A 21,996-nucleotide genomic window follows, 5' to 3' on the forward strand; every position below is an offset into this window, starting at 1 on the left:
TTGGATTAATGTCTAAGTCCATAACTATAATTGGTAAGACTTGACCCGACCCGGCATGGTCCATTTGGGTTGCATGGCATCATGCATTTGGATAGACTATAATGAGAGAAATAACACTTAAGGTTGGTTAATATATTATAAGTTCTAATATATTAATAAGGTTATTTAATTAGTATTGATCAAGAATTAATTTGGAATTAATTAAGTGATCAAAAGGAGACTAATTAAATATATGGGTTGATTGTGTAAATCATTCATTCTTATATATGTGGGCTTGTGATCCAAGATTCCTTATGTTGGACTAAGTCCATGGGGTGACCCATGGATACTCCATGGAGGATAAAATCCATGGAGCATAAGGAATGGGTAAAGTTATGAGTTACATGGTGTAACTCTAATAGCCACCATATAAAAGAATCCCATGGCTCAAGAAATCGTGCACTAATGTGTGAATATGAGGGCTAGACGATTTCAAGGAGTGTTCCATTTCTCTCAAGTCATTCCATGTGCATTTGGTGTTGTGTGAACCATTTGAGGTGTCACACTTGGGGCACTAGGCACTCAAGCTTCATGGAGACAAGCTACATCAAACAAAGGTATGTATTCTATCCATTTGATTACCCAAGTATCAAGTATTGTATGCTAGATAGGGTAATACCTTGGAAAGTTCATAATTGCATGTATAATAGAGAAAACATAGATCCAAGGTATTTAGGGTTGCATGTACACTTAGGAGTGTTAGAATGCGCAAAACCCATCAAAAACCCATCATCACGATTGTTTTCTCTCTACTTCCCCACGACGTGACCAAGGAATGCTAACAACATGACGTTGACTTTGACTAGTTTGACCCTTGACTTTGTGAGCATTTGGCCTTTGACTTTTGACTAGTTTGACTTGGGGTCAAAATTGGAGGATTGGTTTGCTAATTGAGGATTTGTGTGTTTGGGTGTTAGTCGGTTCGAGGGATTGATCAGTACAAGGAGTTAGAGTGTTGTTGTGTTTCTCTGGTTCTGCAAATCACTATGCCACGTATCCCATTATATATCATTTGCATGGTAGGAGAAAGGTACTGTTAGAGTAGAAGTATGCTAGTGGCTAGGATAACTCCTTTGTTATGTATGTGTAGTTAGGACACTTGGTGTCTTGGTATGCTGTAACAGCCCAAAAATCCAGATAAAATTTTTCATTTTTAAATTAGGAATTACAATCATAGTTTGTTTCTCAAAATCCATTACATCATATCATATCCAAAATATCAAAGTATCAATACCGATAAATGCGGAAAGTGCTTGGAGTGAATGTTGCGTTATCAAGCCGAGCCTTTCCCCTTAGTACCAGAAGTACCTGAAAACACCGAAATGAACTGTAAGCAAAAGCCTAGTGAGTTCCCACAATATAACATAACATACAACCACAGAACACATGCTACATACATAAGATTGCCATGGGCTACCCCCATGGCCTGATATCCAAGTGCCATGGGCTACCCCCATGGTCTTCACACAAGTGCCACGGGCTACCCCTGGGGTCTTCAGACAATTAATTGCATAACAACTGTTAATCCACATATTAGATAATGGGCCAACATTGGTGCCTTCGACCCATGGATATTATGAGAAGACTCACCTCATACTGCTGATAAAATACTGCTCGGCTACCGGTCCGGAAATCTCACACTAAATATACATAAGTTAACCTAATTAGACTTTAGTCACAAACTCAAAGCATAGGCCAAAACCCTAAGTCCAAACTCCTCCAATAAGGCCCAACAGTCTTTCTCCTCTAATTGCCTGACATCCAAGGTCCAAAACAATAATGGGCCACAAGGGCCAAAAGGCCCAACCATGCTACCTATGGTCTAATAACAAGTTCAAAGGACCAAATACTCTAATAGATCCAGGCCTAAGGCTAAGTAGGGCCCAAATGGATCAAAATCCCACCGAAAGCCCAAAACTCACTAGAAGCGTATGCCCAACGTACATCATTAGTACGCTTAGCTAACTCGGTTCTTTAGCGGTACACGCAACGTACAAACTAGTACGCCCAAAATACAAGCTGCTTTTCACAAAGAGCTATTAAGTGCTTAATTCATGTAGCCACTTCGTCCAAATCTAGATCTTGGTCATTTTAAAGGTCCTAGGGCATAAAGTTGAAAAGTTTATGCCTTTTCATACCATATGGGAACCCAACACCCCATTTTATCCATTAAGACTCCCTTTAAGACCTTAAACTTAGCATGGTACCAAAAAAACCATCAAGCTAGCATTTTTATGCTTTTAGCATGCCAAAGGAACTCAGATCTAACATTTCTAACCTCTAGAGTTGCTCAAACTCACAAGAGAGGATTCATAGACCAAAAATAGACTTATTACCAAACCCTAACTCAAACTAGCAAAAGGATAAGCAAGGTCTGGAATTTTTACCTCCAAAAGTTCCCTAAGATGAAGTAGATGCAGGATCTAGAAGCTCAACAACATCCAAGACTTGATCACCACCTTCTCCTTCTTTCAAACACACTAAAATGGCCACCAAAATCACTTCTAAGATCAAGAATCACACTCTCTTGCAAACTAGGGCTTAGGGATGATAAGAGGCAATGGAGGTTATTTAGGGTTAGGTCCAAGTGACATAAGAATGCCTAAATAGGGTACATGCCCAAAAATTAGGGTTTTTATCTTAGGCCACGTATACCCCACGTATGACCTAGTGTGCCCCGCGTACATGGTGCATGGCCACGTCCAAACCACCCTAGTACGCTAAGCGTACACATATGTACACCCAGTGTACGTAGGGATCTCCTTGCAAATAAGTTTCATTATGGGTAGTGCTCTCTCATTTCGCCCTCGGGTTCCCACGTCCACTCAGAGCCCTTGCGGTGCTGCCATTGCACCTTCACTAGGCATACCTCCTTGTACGAAGAGTCTTAGTTTTCCTATCCAGAATTGCTAGGGGCTTCTCCATATAATTCAGGCGCTCATCAACATGTGTGTCGTCTAACGAAAACACTGCAGAATCATCGGCTATACATTTCCGCAACGGAGATACATGAAATGTGTAATGGATCTGACTAAGCTCATCCGAAAGACCCAACCGATATGCAAACTTGCTGACCCGGGTAGAAATCCTGAATGGACTAATGAATCGGGGTCCCAGCTTGCTCTTCTTCCGGAATCGAATGAAACCTTTCCAAGGTGACACCTTCAGCAACACCAGGTATGCCACCTGAAACTCGAGACCCGATCGACGTCGGTCAACATAACTCTTCTGGTGACTCTGCACGACCCGCAATCATTCGTGCACCTGCTGAATCAGCTCGGTGGTCTTAAGCACGACCTCAGTGCTTCCCATGACCCCCGAGGTCCTACACCTCCTTCTATACAAAATCTCGAACGGTGGCCGATCAATACTAGCATGATAACTATTATTGTTGGAGAACTCTACTAGTGGAAGGTAAGTATCCCAACTCATTTAGAAATCCAACACACTAGCTCTAAGCATATCCTCGAGCGTCTGGATCGTCCGTTCACTTTGAATGTCAGTCTGAGGGTGGTACGTTGTACTGAAATGCAGTTGAGTGCCTAACTCCTCACTGAACTTCCTCCAAAATCTAGAGGTGAAACAAACATCTCGATCCGAAACTACAGATACTGGCACCTCGTGCCTGACTATCACCTCGTGAACATAGATATCCGCTAACTTTTTCGCGGATATTCGGAATAAAATGCACACTCTTGGCCAGTCTATCCACAATAACCCATATAGAATCAACACGCTGAGCTATCTTGGGTAACTTGGTGATGAAGTCCATAGTGATCTCCTATCATTTCCACATAGGTATGGGTAACAATAACACCTTGCCGTGAGGTCTTTGATATTCGGCTTTGACCTTCCTACAAGTCAAACACTGCTCAACAAACCACGCAACCTCCCTCTTCATGCAGGGCCACCAATATCTCAACCTCAAATCCTGGTACATCTTCGTGGCCCTCGGATGAATAGAAAATTTAGACTTTTGTGCTTCCTCCAAGAGTGTCTGTCTCACCCCACCTATCGCCGAAACCCAAACCCTACCACACTGAGTCAATAACCCCCGACTGTCTCTAACAAATAACGAAATCTACCCTTTGATTCTCTCCGTCTTCTAATGTTCTTTTTTAAACCCTTCTACCTGAGCCTCCTTGATCAAATTCATCAAGGGTGAAGTAACAGTCATCCTCAAACAAATATCTCAGATCGATGAGCACACCGCCTTACAGCTCATAGCACCGGCCACCTCGTTGGCCTTCCTGGGGTGGTACAAGATCTCACAATCATAATCTTTTACCACATCTAACCATCTCCGCTTCCGCATATTCAAGTTCGTCGATCCATCAAATATTTCAAACTCTTATGATCAGTGTAGATTGTGCATCGAACCCCGTATAGATAGTGCCTCGAGATCTTGAGGGCAAACACCACAACCCCCAATTCCAAATCGTGTGTGGGGTAATTCGTCTCATGAGGCTTTAGATGCCTCGAGGCTTAAGCAATCACATTCCCCCTCTGCATATAGACAACACCCAAACCCGATATAGAAACATCACAATACATCACGAAATCATCCAATCCCTCATGTAACGCGAGAATCGAGGCCTCGTACAGCCTTTGCCTCATAGTCTCAAAGGCTAACTGCTGATCTGGACCCCACTAAAAGGTCACATTCTTCCTGGTCAAGCGGGTCAGAGGTACTGCAATCTTGGAGAAGCCCTAAATAAATCTCTGATAGTACCCCGCTAAGCCCAAGAAACTCCGGATCTCAAATGCATTCTTTGGAACCTCCGAACGCATTACTGCCTCAATCTTCGCCGGGTCCACCAAGATACCCTCCTGGTTGATGATGTGCCCCAGAAACTGCACCTCACGCATCAAAAAGTCACATTTGGAGAATTTGACATAAATCCTCTCCCTCCTCAAGGTCTCCAACACCCCTCACAAATGTTGCTCATGCTGCTCCTTGGTCTTGGAGTAGACCGTAATATCATCAACGAAAACAATCACATACCGATACAACATCGACCTGCAAACCCGGTTCATGAGATCCATGAACGCTGCTGGTGCATTGGTGAGCCCGAATGGCATCACCACGAACTCGTAATTCCTATAACGAGTCCGAAAGGCTGTCTTCTGCACATCCTCATCCCTGATCCTCATCTGATGGTATCCCGAACTAAGTTCAATATTGGAGAACCAAGATGCACCCTAAAGCTGATTAAATAAATCGTCGATCTTCAGAAGTGGGCAGTGGTTCTTCACTGTCAGCTTGTTTAATTCCCGATAATCAATACACATCATGTGTGACCCATCCTTCTTTTTCACGAACAGGATCGGTGCTCCACACGGGGAACTGCTCGGTCAGATGAAACCCTTGCCTAGCAGCTCCTGCAACTATGTAGACAACTCTGCATCTCGGGCGGGGCTAGGCGATATAGTGATGTGGCGATATAAACCGAACCAGGAATCAAATCAATCCGGAACTCAACTTCCCTCTCAGGAGGCACTCCCGACAACTTCTCGGGAAATTCATCAGAAAAATCTCGTACGATGGGTACCCTGCTCAACTCTGTTGTGGTCTCAACCCGTGTATCCGAAACATAAGCCAAAAACCCGGAACAACCCTACTGAAGAAGCCTCGTAGCCCTCACAGTTGAACAAAGAGCTGGCCCATGTGAAGCTCTCTCAGCATGAGTGACCAGTTCTCCCCTGCTTGGGGTTCGAACCCTCACTAACTGCCGCTCACAATCAATCACGGCTCCATTAGGTCCCAACCAATCCATCCCCATGATTACCTTCAATCCCCTTAAAGGAATCGATACCAAGTCGATCGGAAACCAATCCATCCGGCGCTGCTCGGGCCTCATCAGTGGTCAACTAGAACACTCTGCTCTTCACCGTAGGAGCCTCTGCCTTGCCCTGGCGGCCATTGGTAATCCTCAAGGTGGCTGGCGCAGGCGCCACCACTGCCCTACCATACAACCTCGGACATTTGACCTTTTTATGGCCAGTCTGGTTGCAGTGGAAACATATCAAGCCCTTCTTGGGGCCCTCCCTGCTCATGTGTCCCGACCGGCCACAACCATAACATACCGAGCCTGCTACCCGACAGGCTCTACTGTGCGGTTTGACGCACTTAGCACAACGGCCCCGACCCTGCTGGCCTATACTGGGAGGATCGGAGGTCTTAGGCTTCTTAGCATGTCCAACTGTCGTCTAAACCTGCTCCGGCTTCCGCTTCGTCCGGAGCTCCAACTCGATTTCCCGCTCACGGGCCATCTCAATCATGTCATTCAGGGTCTTGCCCCCTGAAAAGCTCACAAACTCCCGGATATCATCCCTCAGCATAGCACGATATCTCATCTTCCTCATCTCCTCATCCGCAGCGTATTGCGAAACCAATAATACCCTCTCCCTAAACTTGGCGATAATCTCTGCTACAGACTCTGTAGTGTAGTGAAGGTCCTGGAACCCCCTCACCAGCTGTTGCACCTTAATGGTAGATGCAAACTCCTGATCAAACCTCCGCACAAACTCCTCCCATGCCATCACTATCGCACCTGCCGTCCGAACCTCACGGGTAACCTCCTCCCACCTGTCTCGCGTCCGATTCCTCAGCGTACAAGACGTGAATCCTACCTTTGCCCCCTCGGGGCAAAAGCTCGTGATTTGAGCATTTTCCATGTCAGCAATCCAGCGGCGACTAGCGATGAGATGCTTAACCCCAAAGCACTCAGGCGCTCTGCATGCCTTGAACTCCCGGAATGAAGGAGTTCGAGTCCCAATCTAACCCGCGGTGATCTCAAATTGGAAAGACCTGAGTCGCTCCTCTATAATCTCCATGATCCCCTCCTTGACGGTACCGAAAATCACCGGGGTAGCATCAAGGATGTCGCGAGTAATCTCGGCTGTGATAAGCTCGCGCAGCCTCTCATCAATCGGCTCTTCCCCAGAGTCTAAACCCGCTCCTGAACCCAATCCCGAACCTGAACCTCCTCGCATAGCCATCACCATCCTTAACTGAAAATACAACATAAAAAGCAATTGATAAGGAAGTTCAAAGGGATTCCTCCCCACCATACTCCTTAGAGTTTCAAGGTTTGTCCTTGTCTCGGGTACAGGTCCTGTGCTTTCAGTAATACGGGCCCAATACTACCTTCCACACGTAGCTGTACCTTCCCCAAGGCCATACTCGATACCTCTAATTCACCCAACCATAGATAAAACATGATCTATAAAACACAACACATACGCATATCCTAGACTCTTCTAGGATTTCTCAATCCTCACAGAACCAGAAACCTCAATCAACGCTGCATGTTGCCTTATGTATGCAAGTTATACATAGATAGAATCAGATAGAGTGTTAAATAAAGTTTCTAGCCTAAGACCACAACCAAACAAGGAACAGGAAATGAGGTAGAATCCATCATTCTAGGGCAATGCAATCCTAAACATATACAACTTTGAAAGCATACACTTCGCAAATAACAGAGTCAACATCGATTCCAAGAATTATATTCATAACATTGAACTCTCCTAGGCTACAAGGCATCACACAAATCTGTCAATTTTCATAACTCCTGAAGGTATCCATAGCCCTATTCTAGCATGAATTATACATATTAGCATACTAGTTGCAATTCATAAGCATGGTTAGATTTTGGGAAACTTTTAATTGAGCTCGGTCAATTGCGCGCATTGCACTCTCCCTTTTTACTTAAGAAAACTGTTTTCAGAAAAACTTGGCTTTTGTTTCTTCTTCTTTTTTTAAAGGGTTACCATTTCCTCGGTTTGAGTTCTGACACACCCGAGAGTGTTTCTGAATCCCTCAAACCAAGGCTCTGATACTAACTTGTAACAACCCAAAAATCCAGATAAAATTTTTCATTTTCTAAATAGGAATTACAATCATTGTTTGTTTCTCAAAATCCATTACATCACATCATATCCAAAATATCAGAGTATCAATATCGATAAATGCGGAAAATGTTGGGAGTGAATGTTGTGCCATCAAGCAGGCCCTTCCCCTTAGTACCAGAAGTACCTGAAAACACCCAAATGAACTGTAAGCAAAAGCCTAGTAAGTTCCCAAAATATAACATAATATACAACCACAAAACACATGCCACATACATAATATTGCCATGGGATACCCCCATGGTCTTTACCTGGATTTCCATGGGCAACCTGTTGGATTTGGTATCTAAGCCCATAACTATTACTTGGATGTACTTGACCCGATTGTAGCATGGTCCTTTTGGGTTGCCTTCACCAGTGCAATTTGATAGGATGGACTTTTTAGAATAAGATTATTTATGTTTTATTAATATATTACAAGTATAATATATTAATATGAAATTAGTTAATTAGTATTGATCAAGAATTAATTTTGTGGTCAAAAGAGACTAATTAAATATATGGGGATTCATTATGTAAATCAATGATTCTTGTAGTGTGGGCCAATGATCCATGATTATTTGGATGGGCTAATCCAATGTGATAATCCATAGAGGTTAGATCCATGGAGCATGAGAATGTGGAAAGTCATGGGTCATTAGGGTTTACAAAGTGTAACCCTAGCATGTGCAACACTATAAATAGAACCCTCATGACCCAAAATCGTTTACACCTTCTTTTGAGCTAAGTAACTTATTCTCTTAAGCCATCCTTTGCATATTGGTGTTTGTGAACCATTAGAGGCATCACACTTGAGGTTCTCAAGCTTTCAAAGGTCAAGAACTACTAGTCCTTCTAAAAGGTATGTCATTTAACTAGATGTATTATTCATTTGGCAATTTGTATGCTAGATAGGACAATGCTTTGGAAAATTGAAAATATGCATGTATAATTAGAGAAAACATATATCCAAAGCATTTAGGGTTGCATGTGCACCATAGGAGTGTTATAGTGCTCAAAACCCAACAGTGGTATCAGAGCCTACGATTATTTTCTATTATATTTGATGCTTACTAGTGTTTCAAAGATGAAAAAGTAGAAATTTTGGCCTCTGACTGATGAACTCATCGAGTCCATGAACAGACTCGACGAGTGTACTCAGTAAACAGAGCAACTCGGCGAGTCAGTTCATGCACTCGACCAGTTGAAGGCTCTGTTTGCAGAATTTCGAGTTTCTTGGCTTGGTTTGGATTGGGAACACTACCACAAACTGTTTTGGATCATTGGAAATGTTTTTTATGATATGGTAATGCTTGTATTCATCCAAACACAAGATAATTGTCAAAGTTTTAAAATAATTGTTGTTTTTATATGATAAACAAAATTGCTTTCAAATTGTTGACTTGAAATTATCTTGATTATGAGTTTAGTTAGATCATAAATTATGTGATAATTTTAGTTGTTAGAAAATGATCTAAATGAATTTTAATGACATCCATAACTTGTCCTCAAGTTATGGAAAATGAAAGGTGTCATACATTAAAATCCAATTAAACTCATAAGTTATGAATGTGAAGAGTTTTGACAAGTTTCAAAACTTGCCCTCAAGTTTTGGAATTTGAAAAGTCACACAAATGAAACTTTAATTCCAAACCCTAGAGTTTTAAAAGTTAAAATTCAACCCTTATACTTTATAATATTATAAGTTTAATTATATATATATATATATATATATATATATATATATATGTGTGTGTATGTATGTATGTATGTATAAGACAAGTCAGTCTTACCATTAGTAGGCCTCATTCACGAAGTCGGTCTATAAGGGGGTATAAGGTTACTGCCTATAAAATGGTGGTTTAATGAGTGTCCACTCTCACCCACCGCTTCCTTGACTGGTGGAGAGTCGTTAGCCTAATAGGTAGGATAGGACATTAATTCTCCCCCATTAAAAGTATAATGATAAAAAATAAAGTAACTAAACTTTTATTAAATTCCCAATCTTAGTTACTTTAGGAAAATGTGAAAATGGTGCTAATCCATGAAATTACACTTTGCACCCTTGTTAAGTCGTTAGTGGAGCGTGTGTGGTTAACCGGCACACTAATCTGGGACTGAAAATGTCTGGCAAAGGGTAACTTGATGTTAATCATAGATCAATGGAGCGTGTGTGGTTAACCGACACATTGATTAGGTGATCTGTAACATTGGGTGTACCAAGCTAATTTGCATGGTTATTCACTCCTTGTTTGTGATCCTCGGCATCCCAGTCACAAACTTGAAGGGCACAATCGAGATTTAAACATGCCATTGAAAAGTTCAATGAATCTCAAAGGATCTAGGAATTTCAATCCAATTAAAACTTAATAATTTATTTCGTTTTCATGGTGGAAATTGGTAAATCGTCATTTACCTACCTTCAAATATTTTACAATTGCATTACGGCATCCATTTTCGCAATTGTAGAATATTGTGTTGGGTCCTAGCCTTAATATTTCATTTGGGTGTAATATTAAGGATTATCATCTAACCTAAACTTTGTTCTTCTTCTTTTCAGATGTCTGTTCCAAACAATGCTTCTATCCCAATCCCTTCGGGCTCTTTCTCCCTCATGAACCTATGTGGGAGGGTCATTTTCGATGGCTTGAACTTCAATAACTGGATTCGAAACATCCGAATGGCTATTTGCTATGAGGACAAAGAATATGTCCTAGATAAAGATCTCAAATAGATTGATGTCACCACTGCTACTCCCGAAAAAATCTATGAACACACTACTCATGAGAGGGATGCGACAAAGGTGTCGTGTCTTATGATTGCAACCATGACTGCCGAGCTGCAGAAGTCCTATGAGGACTATTATCCTTTTGAAATGTATCAAGATTTGATGGAAATATACCATCAAAGTGCTAGGCAGGAGAGGTATGAGATCATTGCCTCCATGATCACAACCAAAATGAAGGATGATGAACCCATCACAGCCCACTTGCAGAAGATGCAGAGATTCGTGGACCGCTTGCTTAAATTGAATGTCAATTTTGATGAAGAGTTGGCGGTAGATATTATTCTACACTCTTTACCTTCTTGTTATGATCAGTTTCGCATGACCTATCATGTGAACAAGGAGGAGGTCACTCTAAGCAAGCTTCAAGGCCTTCTTAGGACTGCAGAAAGCAACCTGAAAGGCAAGTCGGTTGTGTCTACTCTTACTACTACTTTTGCCCCTGTTCTGGCAATCGGACATGGGAAGGGAAAGAAAAGGAAGGCTCCCTACAAGAGCTGCAAGGGAAAGTCTCTTGATGGATCCTCTTCAAGTGGCACCAAAGTTGGTTCTGCTAATCCCTCCCCTAATTCGAAGGATGCAAAGTGCTTCCACTGCCATGAAAAAGGGCACTGTAAACGAAGCTACCCCAAGTACTTGCAGGACATAAAGGATAACAAGATCAAGTCCTCCTTTGCAGGTATTTACACTATTCAATCTAATAACTCATCACATGCTAATTCTTGAGTCCTTGATACAGGTTGTGGATTTCACATTTGTTCTGATTTTCAGGGACTAAAAAGAAGTAGGGATGTGGAGCACGAGAAGATAAACTTGATCATGGGAAATAGGAAAGTGTCGCCTGTAACCAAGATTGGAGTTTATTCTTTATTGCTTAGTAATGGTTTAGATTTAGATTTGAATAATTGTTGTCACTCAGCCAATATGGCGAGAAATATTATTTCCTTTCACAGTTTGTATAAACAAGGTTTTACCTTTTCTTTTAATAATGAAATTGGTGGTATTAATGCTTATTACAATGGTGTATTTTATTTTGAAGAATTACCTTGCAATGGTGTATATGAAACTGTGAATGTTGTAGATAACCTAGGAAATCATGTGTTACACATTGATTCTTCCAATGATTCGGATAAGGCATGCTTGTGGCATTGTCGTGTTCGACATGTCAACAAGAAGCGCATAGCCCAACTCCAAAAGGATGGAGTTTGGAGTCATTCGACTTGAAGTCGGATGACACTTGCGAATCTTGTTTACTTGGAAAGATGACCAAGTCACCCTTCACTGGTACTTGTGAAAGGTGTGATTGTCTGTTGGATCTCATACACACTGATGTATGTGGACCATTCAGAACCACCACAAGGGATGCTAACCGCTTCTATGTGACTTTTACTGATGATTACAACAGATATGGTTATATCTACTTAATCAAGCATAAGTCAGAAACCTTTGAAAAGTTCAAAGAGTTTAAGCAAGAAGTGGAGAATCAACTGGGCAGGAAGATAAAGATGATGCGATCCGATCGCGGAGGAGAGTATCTTAGTATCGAGTTCCTTGACTATCTTAAGGAATGTGGAATTGTTTCACAATTGACGCCACCTAGGACACCACAGCTTAATGGTGTGGCTGAGAGGCGCAATAGAACCTTGGTAGACATGGTTCGTTCCATGATGAGTCGAGCTTTGTTACCTATCTCACTCTGGGGGTATGCGTTAGAGACTGCCGCCCATATCCTTAATTAAGTCCCTACCAAAAAGGTTTCCAAAACATCTCACAAGATGTGGATAGGGAAGGTTCCCACGTTAGACCACATCAAAGTTTGGGGTTGTGAGGCTTTCGTGAGACGCGAGACTCGCGACAAGCTCGAACCTCGGAGTGAGCGATGTATTTTCATCGGCTACCCACATAAATCCTTTGGATATCTCTTCTATAGACGAGTGACAATGTTGTCTTCGTCGCGAGGAGAGGAGTCTTTCGTGAGAGAGAAATCATATGCCAATGGGACAGTGGGAGGCAAATTGACCTTGAAGAGCTTCAAGAGTCAAGTGGTGAAGGAACCTCAAACATTAGCACTCAACCCGAGGAGGAAACTCCAGTTGAGCCAATTGACGAATCCGTACCTCTAAGGCGTTCCAGTAGAGTTAGTGTTCCACCTGTGTTCTATGGTTTTCATATAACAGCTGAAGGTGATACATTTATCAGTGATAGCACACTGGTAAATCTGGATGAACCTAACAATTACAAGGAAGCCATGGCAGGCCCCGAGTCTGCAAAATGGAAATAGGCTATGGACAACGAGATTCAATCCATGTATGACAATCAAGTTGGGAACTTGGTTGACAATGTGTCGGGTCGTAAGACAGTCGGGTGCAAATGGATCTTCAAGAAGAAGACCGACATGGATGGGAAAGTACACACATATAAGGCACGATTGGTTGTGAAGGGCTTTACTCAAACTCTGGGAGTTGACTATGATGAGACCTTCTCACCAGTAGCGAAGATTAAATCTATAAGGGTTATGTTATCCATAGCTGCATTTCATGACTATGAAATATGGAAAATAGATGTCAAGACCGCTTTCCTTAATGGAAAGTTGGCTAAAGATGTTTACATGAATCAGCAAGAGGGTTTTGTCAATCCAAATTAACCTAATAGAGTGTGTAATCTTGAGAAATCCATTTATGGATTAAAAGAAGCATCTCGCAGATGGAATCTTTTTTTTGATGAGAAAGTCAAAGATCTTGGATTTTCGATAAACGAGGATGAGTCATGTGTATATGTCAAATCTAGTGGGAGTATAGTGAGCTTTCTGGTATTGTATGTAAATGACATACTGCTCATAGGAAACGACATCCCAACCTTGCAGGAGGTTAAGTCCTGGCTTGGGAAGTGTTTCGCTATGAAGGACCTCAGAGAAGCTGCTTTATACTAGGGATAAGGATATTGAGATACATGAGTAAAAAGCTAATAGGACTTAGTCAAAGTACCTACTTGGACAAGGTGTTGAAACATTTCAGCATGGAGAACTCCAAGAAAGGTGACCTACCTATCCAAAGCAATAACAAACTGAGTAAGACTCAGAGTCCGGGTACAGAGGCTGAGATAGCAGAAATGAGTCGAATACCATATGCTTCCACAGTTGGCTCGATCATGTATGCTATGACTTGTACTCGCCCTGATGTGGCCTTTTCTTCGAGCATGGTCAACAGATATCAAGGGAATCCTGGTAAAGCTCATTGGACTGGAGTTAAGAACATTTTCAAGTACCTGCGGAGGACCAAGGAATGGGTCCTTACCCTCGGTGGGAGTGATGACTTGAGAGTGACAGGGTATAGTGACGCCAACTTTCTAACTGATAAAGATAATTTCCGCTCTCAGTCGGGCTGGGTGTTTACCCTGAATGGAGGAGCCATGACATGGAAAAGTTCCACGTAGGAGACTGTAGTTGATTCAACGTGTGAATCAGAGTACATAGTGTGACAACCCAAAATCTCTATCTATAAGTCAACGCAATCAATGGTAAGTCAGACTTGCTTTTGCTTCGGTCTTACTGTGTTTAGGATCAGTTTGAGAGTCTCTAAGCCTAGTATACTTAAGGATTGAAGGTTGAGAAGTGTCAGTTCGGGATTAGAGGAATGCATTCGAGCCGGAAACATCATCTAGGGATGTTCACGACCGCAAACTAAGTTCACGGTCGTGAACCCTTGTTGGGTTGTGAACCCCAATCTATATATATCTGTTCTTCCTTCATTTACCCCTCATTTCTTCTCCCCTTGGCCAAAAACTCCTCAAGACTCTCTCAAGACTCATCGAACAAAGGCTCTCTTTTCAGCCCACAAACGTAACTAATTCATCCCTCTTCACTTGTTAATCATCTTATTCATGTAAAGGGGCTTCGTATTCATCCATTAATTCATCATTTTCATCACCATATTTATGAACTTGAAGAGTTCACGGTCGTGAACCTTTCATAGGGTCGTGAACCCTTCCTAGATGGGCCGTAAACCCATCAAATGTTCATGTGTTCTTGGGCCGTGAACACATCTTGGGCCATGAATCCTTCATGTGTTCATGGGCCATGAACACATCTTGGGCCGTAAACCCATGGTGGTTTGGCTGTAAACTCCATATCATCCCTCATTCTTGGTTCTAACACTTCATTGCAAGTGTTTCCTACATTCTAAGGGTGTTTCCTATGATCATTAGTGGTCTTAGACACTAATTTTAGGCCTTTACATGTTAATATGTGCTTAATAGGACCGTACTGTGCTCGGGACTTCACTTAGCATACCAAGCATCCTATCTTTGTCATTCGTTCAAGTCATTCACAATCAGGTGAGTTCATACCCCTATATTTTCCGAGCTTTAAATGTTTTTAGGGGGGGTGACTACAAGTAAAAGCACAAATAATCTTGTGTTTGAAAATATAATTTGGTTTAATATATTTTCCAATCATTAGCATACATTGAACGTAGAACGTACTAAACATGGTAAACATTGTTACTACTAGACTTAAAATCAGTTTTACAAAACATGTTAAGATACAAACATTACAAATACAGTTTTCAAAACAAAGGAAACAAACTTATGAATTATGAAATAAAAGGTACTATTTTATAAGGATTCATGTTAATAACAAAAAGGGTTTTCATAGTATTATTCGTGAATTCGTTGAGAGAACTACAATGTGAGACAGGTCTTCTAGGAAGTCTACCCCTTGTAACCAGAGTCTCCTGGAGGGAGAGCGTGAGTTTGTGTATAGATCTATACGGGAGTGACAATCCCGCACCAGGACTATTAGCTACAGTCAACCTAGGGTGACAAACGTCATTCAGTTCACGACGTCCGAAGTACGTCGTCATGTTTATCGTCCATAGTATGGTTATAAGAACTCACTGGGGAAACAACGACTCGTTCACGTAATAATGTACTTAACAATCAGTCATCAGGGTTAATAACTAGGGGATTACTTAGTATATACATCAGGGTGATACGAAATTAACCTCCGGCATGCAGTGGGATGTGTGACTTCCGCCTCATTCCCCGTTCCTTGTTTGGTTGTGGGTTTAGGGTAGAATCACCCAATCGACTGTCTGTTCGATCTTGATTTCTATAACTCGTATGTACTAAGTGATCACCGGAGGGTATTAACAACACTTTCAATATACAGAACAACACGTTTTCAACTAGTTTTATTTATATAATAAAACTACTATACATCACTGGTGGTAGCCAGGGTTTTCAAACAGAACAATGCTTAAACAACATAAGTATGGTAGATACTCGTACTCTTCGATTTAGAACAGATAATTCAATAACTTACACTTAGGGAAAATATAGGATTTTCCAGGGAAAACATCAGTACTTTACAAACAATGGAATTATTATTCATTGAACAAATATTCATTATTAATTCTATAACTCCTTAGTTTATGCAGTCGGGTTACGTATGAAGAATATCCGATAGACTGTGGAATGTGTGGTTTCCGCCTCATTCCCTGTTCCTTGTTTGGTTGTGGGTTTAGGGCAGATCCACACAATTAACTATCTGTTCGATATTGGTTTAAACATAACTAGTATGAACTAAGTAGTTATAGAAGGAATGGGTTTAATCATGCTTTTAATAAGAAAATATTGGATTTTCTTGAGGAACATTATCAACAGATATCAAAGGACCAGAACAGTTAAATCTGTAAGTATCTAGTGAATACTTTCGGGTTATATACATGAGGATCCGGCAACCAGTGGGATGTGTGGCCTCCGGCTCATTTCATGTTCCTTGTTTGGTTGTGGGCTTGATGCAGAACCACCCAATCGATTGTTTGTTCGATTTGGATTGTATATGATTTGTATACACTAAGTACTCGTAGGAGGAACTAGTAAGAATCATTTGTTGTTACTTAACATTCGTTACATAAGAAAATATAAGGTTTTCTGAAGAAACACAACGCACTTTTTAAAAGAACACAGAACAGTTTTCTAAAACAAAACGCTTATGAACTCACCAGCTTAATGCTGATACTCTTTCAAAACCTACTTGTATTCTTAGGACATTTGTAGACAGGTAAACGCGTCGGGTTCAAGAAAATGGAGCATAGTAGCTTCGAGTCTTTACTTGTTATTTACTTTTGAAGTTAGTATATATGAATCAAATGTAATGTAAACATTATACTATCAATACAATGGTTGTTGTTGCTTTGATTACTATTATTCAATTGTTGTGATACTATACATGACGTCCTCTGCCCCCTAACGTTTCCGCCGTTCCGGTTTGGGGGTGTGACACATAGCAGCAAGCGAAGCATCGAAGGAGGCGATATGGTTGAAAAACTTCATCGGAGACCTTGGAGTCATTCCATCCATAAAGGAGCCTATAGAGATTTTCTGCGATAATGAAGGGGAGGTTGCCTTAACCAAGGAACCAAGAGATCATAGTAGATCTAGATTTATCGACAAGAAATACCACTTCATAAGACATCAAGTAGAAGAATGACACCTCATGGTAAATGGGATATCGTCAAAGGACAACCCGACAAATCCCCTTACAAAGGGACTGACTAGGGTTAAGCACTTGCAGCATGCAAGGGGCATTGGGCTAACGGACGATATTAGTTTTAGTGGTTAGATAAATAGAAACCTGTAATAGCTAAATTGTAATTGACATTTGATGATTTAATAAAAGGAGTTTTATTTATAAGTAAAGTTACTGTCTTGTGTCAATTATTTACTATTGTTTCACTTTGCATGTTTTGACTTCTAGAATAATAATAATTATTCAAACTATCCACAGTTGATCATACGTTGGAAGTAAGTATGAAAGAATATTGTCATGAGTTGGCTTGTAGATTGTCTAAGGAGTTAGACATAGCAAGAGTATGCTACACCATTCATGAGTGCTCCTGAAATAAGATTTGAGTATTGGATTCAACCCGCGCTCACCTGAATTACTTCATGGAATTTATCACGAGTAATTGTGAGACGATAATATCATATAGTCTTCAAACCAAGATATATGAGTTGTTGACTATGAGTTGGTTGTGCATTGATGGCACGAAAACGCATCAGTAACTTGATGTTATAAAACGTGTCGTTGTGCATGATTTGATGAGTAGTTAGTACAAGCATATAATGTCAAAGTTTATCTGTTCCTTTTATCCTAAGAGGATTAAAAGCGGCATCTTGGGCCCCTCGATGATTCTGTTTTGACTATGTTTCGGGCCCGGTCATAACTAAATTGATGTGTTCAGTTATGTTCTATGTCAGACGAATCGGAAATCGGGAAACAAATTGCAGGACAATAAGTATGACTATGTTCCATGTGTTTGTCCGCATAGATATCTTGAGAACAGAGGAATATATGATCCTTTTTCTGAAGGACGCGTCACTGACAATAAGTATGACTATGTTCCATGTGTTTGTCCGCATAGATATCTTGAGAACAGAGGAATATATGATCCTTTTGAAAGCTTACGATTGCTAAGTCGGATCCTGAAGTCGCATTAGCAGTAATAGTTATTAGACTTATCCAAGTCGGAGACTGTTGGATTTGGTGTCTAAGCCCATAACTGTTATTGGGATTTACTTGACCCGATTGTAGCATGGTCCTTTTAGGTTGCTTCACCAATGCAATTTGATTGGATGGACTTTTCAGAATAAGATTATTTATGGTTTATTAATATATTACAAGTATAATATATTAATATGAAATTATTTAATTAGTATTGATCAAGAATTAATTTGGAATTAATTTTGTGGTCAAAAGAGACTAATTAAATATATGGGGATTGATTATGTAAATCAATGATTCTTGTAGTATGGGCCAATGATCCATGATTATTTAGATGGGCTAATCCAATGAGATAATCCATGGATAGTCCATGTAGGTTAGATCCATGGAGCATGAGAATGTGGAAAGTCATGGGTCATTAGGGTTTACAAAGTGTAACCCTAGCATGTGCAACACTATAAATAGAAACCTCATGAACCAAAATCGGTTACACCTTCTTTTGAGTTAAGTAACTTATTCTCTTAAGCCATACTTTGCATATTGGTGTTTGTGAACCATTAGAGGCATCACACTTGAGGTGCTCAAGCTTTCAAAGTTCAAGAACTACTAGTCCTTCTAAATGGTATGTCATCTAACTAGATGTAATATTCATTTGGCAATTTGTATGCTAGTTAAGACAATGCTTTGGAAAATTGAAAATATGCATGTATAATTAGAGAAAACAAAGATCCAAAGCATTTAGGGTTGCGTGTGCACCATAAGAGTGTTATAGTGCTCAAAACCCAACACTACCCCCATGGTCTGATATCCAAGTGTCACGAGCTACCACCATGGTCTGATATCCAAGTGTCATGGGCTACCCCCATGGTCTTCACAACCCCCGAGGTCTTTAGACAATTAATTTCATAACAACTATTAATCCACATGTCAGATAACGGGCATGCATTGGTGCCTTCGACCCATTGATAGTGTGAGAAGACTCACCTCAGACTGCTGATAAAATACTGCTCGACTACCGGTCCGGAAATCTCACACTGAATATACACAAGTTAACCTAATTAGAATTTAGTCACAAACTCAAAGCATATGCCAAAACCCTAATTCCAAAGTCCTCCAATAAGGCCCAACAGTCTTTCTCCTCTAATGGGCCTAACATCCAAGGTCCAAAACAATAATGGGCCACAAGGGCCACAAGGCCCAACCTGTTGGATAAGGTGTCTAAGTCGATAACTTTATTTGGTATATATTTGACCCGACCCGACATGGTCCATTTGGGTTGCACTTCACCCGAACTATTTGTATGGTTAAACCTTTGAGAATTGTATGTTTATGATTTGTTAATATATTATAAGGTATAATATATTAATATGAAGTCATATTATTTAATTAGTATTTGATCATAAATTAATTTAGAATTAATTTGGTGATCAAAAAGGTGACTAATTAAATATGGGCTCTTGTATTTATATAAGTGTGGGCTAATATTCATTTGGAATGGGCTTGGCATGCATAGGAGTCCATGGATAGTCCATGGAGCATTTAACCCATGAGTCCTTGGAAAGGAAGATTTATGGGTATTAGGGTTTACATGGATGTAACCCTAATCCTCCACAAATGACACTAGTTGTGTGTGTGCAAGAAGGTGGCTGATTTCTATAAGCTACATACACTCTCATTGGTTTTTCCAAGTTTGTGGTGATTTGTGATTTCCATTTGAGGCATCCACATTATTGGTGCTTGGCTCTCAAACTCCAAGGAATCAACTCACTATTGAAAGGTATGTAATTCTTCTAGCTTTTATGTTGAAAAGTTCGCAATGCCATGCTAGATAGGTTATGAGCATTGGAAAAACAAATTTGCATGTATTCATAGTAAAACATAGATCCAAGGTTTTAGGGTTGCATGTACACCTTAGGAGTGTTAGGATGCTCAAAACCCAACAGTGGTATCAAAGCCTAGGATTGTTTTCTTGAATACTTGATGCAAACTGTGAAAAAATTGAAAAATTGAGCTGTCTGGACAGTGGACTCGCCGAGTCCATGGGGGGACTCGACGAGTCCAAGCACAAATTCATCCTACTCATCGAGTAGGTTCCTGCACTCGACGAGTAGGAGGCTCTGACTGCAGTTTTTCGACTTTTGCTGCTGGAAATGGACTAGAAACATTATCCTAAACTGTTTTGATGTTCTAAAACCTGTTTTAGATGGTTTAATGGTTATGCTAATCCATTTACAATGGCCAATATCAAAATTCCATGTCTTATATGTGTTCATATGATTCTTGAAAATTTGATATGATATTTATGTTCTTATGAGTTATTGTTAGATCATAGGAATTACTTGCTAAATTGTTTAATGATTAATTCTTGATCAATTATGTGTTTTGATGGAATCCATAATTTGTCCTCAAGTTATGGATTTCCAAAGGTCGCTTTCTTTAATGTACATTTAAAACACATAAGTTACATAAAAATGAAGAGTCTTCACTTTTATGAACCATTAACTCATAAGTTATGAAATGAAAAGTTTTGAATAGTTTCAAAACTTGCCCTCAAGTTTTGGAATTTGTAAAGTCACACACACTTTAATTCCAACCCTTAGGATTTTAAAAGTTAAAATTCAACTCTTAGACTATTATAAGATTAATGGTTAATATTTATATATATGTATAATATCAAGTCGTTTTACCGTTAGTAGGCCTCATTCACGAAGCCGGTCTATAAGGGGGTATAAGGTTGTTGCCTATAAAATGGCAGCTTAATGGGTGTCCACTCTCACCCACTGCTTCCTTGATCGGTGGAGGGTCGTTAGCCGAACGGGTAGGACAATGACTTTATTTCTCATTAAAAGTATAATGAATATTATAAAGTAACTAAATGTTTTATAAATTCCCAATCTTAGTTACTTTAGGAAAATGTGAAAATGGTGCTAACCCATGAAATTCACACTTTGTACCTTATCAAGTCGTTGGTGGAGCGTGTGGTTAACCGGCACACTAACTTGGACTAGTAATGATAACAAAGGGTGACTTAATGTTTATCATAGATCGGTGGAGTGCGTGTGGTTAAGCGGCACATCGATTAGGTGATAATATTAAGGGTACCAAGTGAATTTGCATGGTTATTCACACCTTGTTTTGTGATCCTTGACATCCCAGTCACAAAACTTGAAGGGCACAATCAAGATTGAAACATGCCATTGAAAAGTTCAATGAATCTCAAAAGAATCTAGGAATTTCAAAAACCAATTAAACCTAATAATTCATTTCGTTTTCATGGTGGAAATTGGTGAATCGTCATTCACCTACCTTCAAATATGTTATAGCTTAGATTACGGCATCCCTCTTCTAAGTTATAATATATTGTGTTGGGTCCTAGCCTTAATATTACATTTGGGTGTCTTATTAAGGACTCTATATATCTAATCTAAACTTGTCTTTCTTCTTTTCAGATGTCTTCCAACAATGCTTCGGTTTCTAACCCTACCGGCTCCTTCTCTCTCATGAACCTTTGTGGGAGAGTCATCTTCGATGGTTACAACTTTATGGATTGGATCCGGAACATCAGGATGGTCACTCGTTACAAGGACAAGGAATATGTCCTCGACAAGGAGCTTAAGGAACTCGATGAAACTATTGCTACTCCCGAGGAGATCGATGAATACAGGACACATGAGAGAGATGCCACCAAAGTGGCATGCATCATGATGGCCACGATGACAGCCGAACTCCAAAAGTCCTATGAGGACTATTACCCTTTTGAGATGCACCAGGACTT

The sequence above is a fragment of the Lactuca virosa genome, chromosome 3, assembly GCF_052849685.1.
Source record: "Lactuca virosa cultivar CGN04683 chromosome 3, Lactuca_virosa_CGN04683_v6, whole genome shotgun sequence".
NCBI lineage: Eukaryota > Viridiplantae > Streptophyta > Magnoliopsida > Asterales > Asteraceae > Lactuca > Lactuca virosa.